Source organism: Etheostoma spectabile, chromosome 3, assembly GCF_008692095.1.
Source record: "Etheostoma spectabile isolate EspeVRDwgs_2016 chromosome 3, UIUC_Espe_1.0, whole genome shotgun sequence".
Classification (NCBI taxonomy): domain Eukaryota; kingdom Metazoa; phylum Chordata; class Actinopteri; order Perciformes; family Percidae; genus Etheostoma; species Etheostoma spectabile.
Window position 1 is genome coordinate 27,786,150 of NC_045735.1, and position 11,078 is coordinate 27,797,227.

Consider the following 11,078-nt stretch of genomic DNA (forward strand, 5'->3'; position numbering starts at 1 on the left):
CCCACCTTTGTTTTTGCCACTTTTTTTGTTATGTTTACACATAACAGCGTCAGCTTTTTTTGCCAGCTTTCCTTCCTGTCTTAGCGATTGTATTGCGTTTTGCCTGTTAAACAGTGCCCGTGTTCTTCGTATTTAAGAATTATATTGTGCTCTTCTTATGTAAAATATGAGGCTGTGATAGATGTTTTTTGTGATTGGTCATGGTGTGCATGTGTCAACGCAGCTTTTTTATGTAATCACGTCGCTGCTGGATTAGGAAACCCTGGGTTGATTGAACGAGTTGTTAACCACCACCGTGACACATCTTATGCAGGACCGCGGTTGTTAGGGTTACTGAAGCCGGGTAACTGAAAGAAATCCAGGGCAGCTCGATCTTGATTCATAGTACAGGCCTCTGCTTTCCCTTCTACAATATGACTACAAATAACGCCAGCTTTGATTACGGAAAGGTGTTTGCGTAGGTGGACCGGCTGTGAGAAAGTAAAAATGGAACTCGTGAGCAGAAAAAGTGTTGTTTGGCAGTGCTTTCAGTCAAAAGAAGGCGATTCAACATGTTCAATTTGCAATGCCTTGTCTTGTGGTGGCGAGGACCCTAAACAATACACAACATCGCTGCTGTATTTGCGTATAAAACATCCATCAGAATACGAGTTGAGCATGAAGGAATCTACAGACAGCAGCCAAAATGCAGCAACTTCAAGTACGGATAAATACACTGCTGTGCACGTGGTTTACTTCATTAATTTGTTTGTTTATGTTTTACTGTGTTAACTGACTGAAGATGGGAGTAGGATTCGATTTTCGGATTCGACAGAATCTTAAGCAGTGGATCCAGTATTCGGCCAAACCCCAAAAATCTGGATTCGGTGTATCCCTGCCTAAAATAATAACAGTAGTAGCATACACCACATTCTATACGTGCAATGCAAACTGCATGTGATCCTGGAAGTCTGAAACTTTAGTACTAACTGAATCCCTCCATCAACAACAAAACTCTATAGGAAACTGAAAACAACATTGCAGGACGTTGTGCTGGAAGATCACAGTCGAAGCCTCGGACTCTGGTCTATATTGAGTTAGTAAGTGTGTTTGGTTTATCTGGAGGCGACATCTCTCTTTCTCAGACTGGAGATTAACTAAGCTACAGCTCTCTCTCTCTGTCGCCTGCTTTCCTCTCCACTCACTTTCCTTCCCCAGTCTTTTGCTAGAGTCTCTACCGACCCGCTGTCATTGTCTCCACTGATTTCTGTCTACATCATTTTGAGACTGTGTCACTTCCATCTGCCTGTCTGTATGTCAGGCTGCCGTCCCATGACACTGAGACAGCCCAGGAGGAGGGCCACACACACATTCCAACAACCACGTAACAAGTCTTTCGATTTGCATCCAATTACCTCCACAACAGACCCAGGCAATCGAGTCAGAACAGCAGCCATTCGTAACGTTCCACCTCCGTTAGCGTGACCGGTTAACAGTTAGCTAAATCTAACAGACAAAATGGAGATAAGGCACCAAAAGGACTAATAGTAATGGTAATTTAAAGATGTGGTAGCATTGGATCTGGACAGAAAGTATAACTTTGGGGGTTATATAACATTGCATTGTGGGAGTCCCTTTCAAGCTGAGACTGTGGTTGTTAGTGCAGATCTCTCAAATGAAAGAGTATACAGGTGACCTGTTTTTCATTATCAGTGCAAAATACAGATAAAAAAGTGCTTTATCTACAAAAAGCAGAGCGCTCACCTTTACACTGAAAAAAAAAATCCAGGTCATCAAGTCAATTAGCCTTTTATCAAGTCTCTATTTTCTGATAACCAAACATCCTACACACACACACAGAAAACTAATGTTTGGTTTTCAGTAAGGCAAGAGTTCAAGTCTGTCAAGTCCACATAACCAAACCTTAGATTCAAATACAAAATACAAGTTTCTGCTAAATGATTACACATACAACACGCACAAAAATGTGCAACATCAAATGTACAAATGTTACCTTGTGCCCTCAGCTGTGCAGTATGCAGGTGAGGCATGTGAAGTTTGATGCCACAGTGCAGAAAGGGGAGGCACAGTATTTTACCCTGTAAGAAAAAATAAGAGAAATTAAGCTCTTAATCAAAATCAATTTGACATTAAACTTCTTCATGGAAAGGCTTGCGCAGTTAATTTATGGTTCGTTATTAAAATGACTTTAGGATTTTGCTTCATACAGGGGAAGAATTGTGTATAATATAACGCATAACAGGTGAACACAACATATTGAATTAATGTGATTTTAAAAAAAAATCTTTTTTATATTGTAATCTACACACATTTGCCATTTTGTGAAGTGCTGTTTTTAACCTTTTATTTGTCACGTGTTTCTGCAGAGCAGCTGTAATCGGTTCCACATTCATCGGGTCATCCACACGCAGACATGTCTATTGTTTGAGAGCAGACAGAACAACGATGCCTGAGGCGGTTTCCCCGTACAGGATCTATACTAAATACACACAGAATGGCTTGCACACAAACACCACGTCATGTAGGTTTTGTTGCATTTTGCATCTGCACCTTGTTTTAATATTAGCTCAAATACGATATAATAGAACCAGAAATCTATACTGCTGACGGATTCCTTCCTTCCTCTGCACACTAAAGTACACAGAAACAAACAATGGCTCTGATATGGTCTCCATCGACCTCAACGTCATTTCCTCACAACCTGTCATCATCCAGCTCCTTCTTGATCATGGATGCAAATACAATGGAAGAGTGCACTTTCATTAGAGGTTAAGGGGGCCTAAGAACAGAGGGGGGAGGGATCTTCAAATACAAGTAGGACATAAAGAGAGGGGTGTGGTGGGACCAGAGGTGGGGGCGGGTGGTAATCAGCAGACATAATTTCCTGAGGGGGAGGCCCACTACTGTCTAAAAAAATACAGTTCTAATCAATACGGATCAATTAGGGTCCACTTACCCTGCCACTGCAAGAATAATTACACTGCCGTTAGCTGAGGGGAAGAGCAGGGGCGGATAGGGGTCAATTATCGTGTGAGTGTATTTTCTTATAGCAAAGCGTCAGTTCATACGTCAACAGCGTCAGCATGGATTTATGGCTCAGGCTTCACAGGCTACTGCCCTGAAAATGAAATTAAACCGTAAGTGAAAACTTCCCAACCATGGCAGCCTTTGCAGCACAGACCCCGGGCTCAAAGTGCATTACACAGCTTTTGTGTGCAGCCACTATCACACACACTCAAGGACACATATCACTTTGGTGAAATCAAATCCAAAGTAAACACAAACTCACACTAAAACACACACACACAAACAAATATGCATGTGCAGAAAAGTAATAAAAAACTGAACCAATTACTTTCACAGAGGGCAGTGACAGGTAAGCCTATTACGAATGGAATGATTAGCCCCGAAGCTAGAAAATGCTATGTTGTCAAGCTTTTCCCTTTAAGCTCTGAAGGAAGCCAAAACATCAGCTCATAGAAAAAAGTCGCCTCGCAAAGTCATTTCAAACGGCTCCTGCTTTCGAAATTGTTACACTTCCTTTCTACCTAAAGTTTGACAAAAAAAACTATTTTTTTTCATGCTATTTGATTTATTAGAATTTAAACTGAGAAACTAAGGTGTAACACACTCACTGCACCACGTTACTCACATCAACTGTGTGACACCTAATTATTGGCATTAACAGAGGCCAGCTTGACACTTGACTTACAAGTCACTTCCACAAACAAATTTGGCAAAGTGGTCAGAAGCTGGACGACAACAGGAGTTAGGGGACTCACACCGACATTGCTGACACACACACACGCACGCTGCAATTCCTGAAATACCTGCATCTCAAAACAAAATCTAGAGCAGTTCTTTCAACCATTGTCCTATGTCAGCAAAACATGTATAGGAAAGATGGCGGCTCTGTAAGAACATCAACAGCTTGTCAAATCCACTGGGTCTAATGGCAACCTAATATCCCAGTAAAGAAACCACTCATAACACTGCTGAACAAGTTTGACAGAGGAATCATGAACACCAAGATGAAGACAGATGACCTCTGTAGCCTCCACAGACACCACACATCTCAACCACAGACTGCATAACACAACTGAACCTTGAGGGGAAGCAGTGGCGTGCAGCGAGCAGCAGAGCTGAATTCAGAGCAGACGTCCACACGGGCCTGGTGGCCAGTCGATAGGTGTGACTCTAGTTAAGTCTTGAGAGTACACTGTATATCCAGTCGTTGAGTCTCTGAATCCTGCCAAACAGAATAACTGTCGTACAGCGAGTTGGCTTAATCGTTGTGTATGTCTGTGTACACAGTACAATATGTTTTCAGTACAGTAGGACTCTGAGGTCAGCATAGTTCCATACTTGGATGAATTCATCTGCTAGGGGTGTTTCAGATTAGACATGCAAATCTGTTTGCAAATTCTCTCATTTCAGTAGAAATACAACAACCACTGATGGGGAGAAAAAGAGAGTCAGTTTAAGGCTCGGCCTTCACCATCACTGCTGTTAAAATGGTGGTTACCGTCACAACTGTGATAAATGAATATTTCTGAGCATTTGCTGTGTCCTGTCCTATACATGAACTGAAGTTTTTTTTTACTTATACTGCGTGTTAGGGCTGCACCATTTATCATTTTTTAACCGTCATCTTAATATCAACTGGCGCAATAAACATATCGCGAAACGCTGCGACATATCACGACAGACACTCCTTTTTTCTGTCACCCTTTTTTTAGTGCTGCCTTTCTAATTCAATTAAATGTTCAATTTGTTCAATAATAGACTGTTGGAAATGATTTCCTGTTTGCTTTATTTTAGCTGAATACTGAAAGCAGCAGAAATGCAGAACTGAGAACACTTTAATATCTTTTTTATCACAAGTAATATCAATATTGGCATATTCAATAACATCGCATATCACATTATTTTTCTCATATCGTGCAGTCCTACTGTGTGTTAGAACAGAGCATCATAGACTGTTAATTTAGTTTCCTCAACTCTGGGAATCAGATTAATGCATGTTATGATATCTATTCATTCAACTATGGTCTGTAACCGGTTCTCCTTTACAGGGTGACGGGGGGGCTGGAGCAGATTCAGCTGACACTGGGTGAGAGATGGACACCTTGGACAGGAGGCCAGTCAATCACAGGTCTACATGTTATGTATTTATGTATAATAAAAATTTTAAAACTTATTTTTTTTAACTTTAATTACTGCTATCTTGTCAGAGTATTTTTTAGATACTTGTGTCAATTTCAACAAAAATAAACTAGATACATGAAGCTATTAAAATTAAATCTTAAACAAATAGTTGATTATTGATTAGTTGATGGCCAGAAAATTTTAAACTATTTTCATAATCAATTAATTGTTGTGAAAGTAAAATAACATGGCAAACATTTTGATGGACCCAGTATTTCTGTATATATTATATATACACATACATACATACATACATACACTACTGGTCAAATGTTTGGGGTCACTTAGAAATTTCCATTGCACTCCATTATAGACAGAATACCAGCTGAGATCAGTTGCATTGTTTTTTTAACCAGGGCAGCAGTTTTCAGATTACATTATGTGCTCACATAATTGCAAAAGGGATCTCCAATGTTTTGTCAGTTTAAAAAAAAATGATAGCAGATTAGTAAACAGACTGTGCCTTTGAAACATTGGATGAATAGTTGCTGATAATTGGCAATGTAGATATTGCATTACAGATCAGCCCCTACACTCAGATCAGCTGGTATTCTGTCTATAATGGAGTGTTATGGAAATTTGTAAGTGACCCTAAACTTTTGACCGGTGGTGTGGTGTGTGTGTGTGTGTGTGTGTGTGTGTGTGTATATATATATATATATTTCTTATATAAACTGAATGTGTGTTTGTTTTGGACAAAACATGCCGTTGAAAGACCATATATCAGGCCATATTTTTATTAATGGATAATGAAAATAATAGTTAGTTGCAGCCCCATTTTTTAATATCCACTTCTAAAAGGCTGAACACATGGCAAGTGCTAACAATCATTTGACCTTGGAGTATTATCCTATTCAAACTTGAGCCTTGAAGGAAGAATAATGTAGTCTAATGTCACTGTATATAAAAATACAAAATGTATAACTTCTTTCACTGTAACTTCAGACACAGTTTAAAATGAACCAGCAGTCCATGTTTTCATATTCTTTACATTTTACTCTGTAGTCTGGAGTGTATAACATAAGAACATATGCTGCAGGAGAGGGAGGCAACCCCCTGCAGAGAGGGGTGGGCAGCCCCATTCAGACTCCAACACAGGGAGGTGGGGGCCGCCACACTTTCCTCCCTTTCACGACTTTCCTCTGCACGCCCCTCCGTCTTCCCCCACGATTCACACCACCTCATCTTATTGGAATTTAAATAGAGCAATGGGTGTGTTAAGAATAAATAAAAGCTTGCTTTGCCTTCTGACACGTGGATCTGTCCTGCTGTAAGCGCTTCCCACTGTGAAAGTCTTCATTATGAAATAAGGATGGAGTGGGAGTGTCGCATGAGGGGAAACGGCCGGAAAAGCCGAATGAAACCAGACAGTGTGCTCTGAGCTGAGAGCTGCTCTGATCGATCAGTAGCTGATCAATGAGTGAATATGATCTCATATTCTAAATATGAGATTAATGCCTAATCCAATGTTCCAGTATGAACTTGCAAAGTAAGCGTGCACAGTTTGCATTATCTAATACTGATCACATTATTATCTTTTAACGAGTCAACAGCCTGTTTACTGCTATCCGTCAAAGCATGCTGTAATTATCGACTCAGAGAATGGAAAAAATCCTAAACTTGCTCTAAGTACGTAGGCGTTTGTTTATTAATTATTACTTTCCAAGAACCTGTTGATTGCACACAATATTACAATCTGCGCTTGCTTGACATAAACATCAACAATGAACTCATAATCAAACATATCTCAATGTTTAAAAGGACTGAGTGAAGTCCACTGGCTGTGTGCTTTAACTCTGGGCAACATAAGAGGAAAATACAGTGATGAAGTCATATGCCATACACAGAGCTCCTTTGACCAAAAACCACTTGGAAATGCTGCTTTAGCTGTTTGATCGCTATGCTGGCGCTGGTTGCCATAGAAACGGGAAGGTGCACCAGCGAAAAGACGTATGATGTAGGCGGCGGGCCACAGGCAATCAGGACACAACCCGAAGAGAGGAGCAGCAAATAATAGGTCGCCGTAATCCTCGTAACCACCATCAGTGTCACTTTGGAGTCTCACGCACACACGCAGCCACGCACCACGCACGCACGCACGCACGCACGCACACACACACACAACACACACACACACACACACACACCCCACACACACACACCACCACACCACACACACACACACACACACACCCACACACCCACACACCACACACACCCACACACACACACACACAACCACACACACAACACACACACACACACACACACACACACACACACACACACACACCACACACACACACACACACACACACACACCACACACACCCACACACACACACACACACACACACACACACACACACTTTAACACAGCCCACCTTCTCTCACTCAAGTGCCGCATTGGAGCCTTTTGTTTATCTTTCATTTTGCCTCAATGTCTGCAAAGCATTTACCCAGCTGACCTCAGATCTGTTCCTTCGCCCTCTACAGTTTAATCAGTCTGTCTGTGTGCCCTCGCTGTCTGTACTAAAGCAAGTCAGAATGGACTCTAAACTCTTCAAAGACATTAAAAACCTCAGGGCTTTAAAAGTGCGGTCATCAGCAGACATCCAGCCTCTGTTCCTTGGTTTTGTTTCCATAGCATAATCCAGTCGAGCAAATTCCTTGCATTTTCTATATGGATGGTTGTCTTTGACACTATCTATGGTGAATTAACCAGCCATATGCCAAGCTCCACAGCCAGCTGTATGGAGAGGCTTTCCAATTACATCTGTGAAGCTTGAACCTGGTGACAAAGTAAGTAAGGAGGATTAGCAAAGGAGTTTAAGGAGTAAACTTTAGTTACTTAACTGTAAGTTAATGGGTTAAGCGTCCCCCAATCCGCCTAATACAGTTTCTGTAAATGGCAATGACTTCCTAGAGAATCCCGGCCAGCATGTTGGGTACGTATCACATCTGAAAGGGGGAATTCGTCCCCACACAGACATTTTCTAAACCCACAGCCATTCTCCTGGCTCATCAAGGCATATCACCAGGCGTCATGTGGCTGTTGATTACCATCTAGATTTTGTCAGGCTACCTGTTGCAGGCTGCAGGAGTCAGGTCCGCGGTTTTATCCGACTGTCTAACAAACTGCCAGATGCATTCCTGTGCATTGATGTGCAGGTCAGAAAAGACCAGGCGCCCCCATTCTGCTGAAATGAACACAGCACTGATTGTTAGATCTGAACTCAGGCCAGAGGAAACCTGACAAGACTTACAGTACATGGCTGTAGAGTAGCGCTGAAGTGCAGGAAAATAAGTTGCAACTCAGCACTTAATACTCAGCACATTGGTCTTAATACCCATCTTAACATTGTTTAAAACCACCTAGCAACAGCTTAGCCTACACAAACAGCACAGGAACACTGTTACTATTATTACTACTACTACTACTAATAATAATGATAATAATAATAATAATAATAAAAGATGCTTGGCTGACTGCTCACAATGCAAAAACATGTGGAAGAGAGACAATAAGGAAGCTACAAGCCCTGCGCCCTGCATTTGACCTCGGCCTCTATCCTCATGGGTGTGTATTTGTGTGATGTGTGCATGTTCGTGTGTGTGTGTAACGGCGGGTCCTCGGGGTGACTTACACTGTCACAGCTGTTGCAGTTCCCACAGAGACGTGTCAGGGGGAGAACAGCAGGCTACTGATGCTCCGCACCGATTAACCCAAGGGTGTGCACATGGACCATCGAGGAAAAGATTCGCTCAAATGCCCATTTACCCACAGCTGGTGCTAGGGCTGCTTGTTTGCATTATTATGGTATAGCTTAAGTTTAACATTCATTAAATAATTCCGTAATATTTTTCTTCAATGGAAATAGATGGTGTTGATTTTTACTCTGTACTGTTACTGAATAATTTGTTATCCATTGAAATTATCTATTAGTTTATCCCTTGGCTTAGATAATTACCAAGCTAAACCTAAATCCAGTTTCCAGTTGTCTCACTGCACTACTGTGCTTCAAAGCAACAACGCGGTTCTGTGTTCAGGGCAACATTTTGATTTTCTTAGCCAAATACATACTATTACTGCCATTACCACAATAATGTTACTGAAGTGGTTGCATCTATTAGGTTAATATCACTGATTTAAAAAATGTACAAATTATAATGCAAAATAAAAGTATATTGAATGCTGGCATTTGCACATTTTCAGTTTGTGTACGTGTTCCACTAGCCAAACTAATATATGCTAATGATTACACCTAATACATCGTCAGGGTGATAAGCAGAGTTTAATTTATTAAGATAAAGATTCTTAAATTATTCAATTACTACATTACATGCGTATTTTAAACTGAGTTAAGGTGTCAGAACGACGTGCTCGCCTCTCCCCTGCATTCTGGCTGTGCCACGGCTACCGGCGCGATCGTGGCCACAATACCTGTTAACAGCCATAAGCAGTAATAATCATCCGGGCAAATACCAAGTGGGCTGCACTCGTGGAATCCTTATTTAATGGTAGAAGCACAAATATTCAAAGAAAATGACCCAATTACCAAAAGTAGTGTGGTATGACGCATAGCAAAGGACAAAACAAAAACCACAACATATGAATGCGGCACATCCGCTCCTGGTGGATTCCCAGCACTGGACCTCTGACCTCTCTCTCTGACCTGGACACTGTTCTCTGCTGCTGGCTATTTGCCGTGCTGTTGTAAAACACGGACTTCACTGCTTGCACTAGTTAATCAGAACAGACAGGACTATAGAAAAAGAATGATTATGCTATGCTCTGTCAAGAGACAGCTGGGCGAGCACGCCTGCCAGTGCACTGTTTAAATGACATTTGCTTATATAATTGGGACTAATGTTGGATTCATGTTTGCTCACCTGTCAAGAAGCTGACAGCTCTGAAGGCAGACCGTGAGAGCAATTTAACTACAGTAAATACATCTGTCATATTTGGTCTGTATAGCACAATTGTGATTAGCTGGTTTCCACTTTGCACTCGAAAAAGTGGAGCTTGGGAGAACAGAGCCGTCAGATAACTGTGTGGTGGGGCAGCAACTACAGATTAGCAATTTGGGATCCTGTTTCTAAAGACTTTCACAGCTAAGGCCAGCTACACCCTGGCTGTGTGGCGAGTCCGTTTTGATTTCGGCTCCCATGTTAAACAGGAAAGAGCTTGCACGTTGCCTGCGTGCCAAAAAATGCATGCATGCATGGAAGGAAGCGTTTCCAGGCAAAAGAAATAGTCATTTTGACACAAATACATATTAGTAACTGACATTTATCCAAATTTCAAGATTTGTGGCAAACTAAGATAAACAGACTACAAACAGACAGCTTTTGTTTTAGCATGTTTGTCAAAATTCGCTATTTAGAGAGTAGAGTGGAGCTGTGTTTGTGTAAACAGCGCGGTGGACGAGAGTGGACTGCCCAGACCGATCAGATTGAAATACATAAACATCCATTCTACAGTCCGCCCCAGCTATCTAGCAACCATCCCGGTCAGCATTTAACTCGTCGGGAAACAGACCCAGATACCCGAGTCAAACAGCGGCCACTCGTGCACCCTCTTTCGTTTTTAGCCGTTTGTACAGTTAGCTAAATTTACCAGAAAAAAAACAAGAATAAGGCCTCAAAAGGAGTACTAGTAAGTTAAAGATGTGGTAGCACTGGATCTATATTAGAAGGATAACTCTGGGAGTTGGAAGGGGTGTGGCGAGTCTGCCTTCTACCCCCGTGACACAGGTTCGTGGAGCTGAGTGTCGCAATTTCAGTTTTATTTTCCATATCGTTATAGCCCTACTTCCTACGTGTCTATGCCTGTCTATGAGTGGTATTGATATTGTGTGTGTGTGTGT

The 11,078-nt window shown here is 41.6% G+C and overlaps 1 protein-coding gene across 6 annotated transcripts in view; it reads right to left on the reverse strand.

Moving 5' to 3' along the window:
* sipa1l3 (signal-induced proliferation-associated 1 like 3) overlaps nucleotides 1-11,078 on the reverse strand; it is an 80,136-nt gene that overhangs the window by 40,008 nt on the left and 29,050 nt on the right. For all 6 annotated transcript variants that reach the window (XM_032507918.1, XM_032507922.1, XM_032507920.1 and 3 more), the window contains exon 2: nucleotides 1,994-2,078. The gene's annotated coding sequence lies outside the window, so the exon portion shown is untranslated. The remainder of the gene's footprint in view (nucleotides 1-1,993; nucleotides 2,079-11,078) is intronic.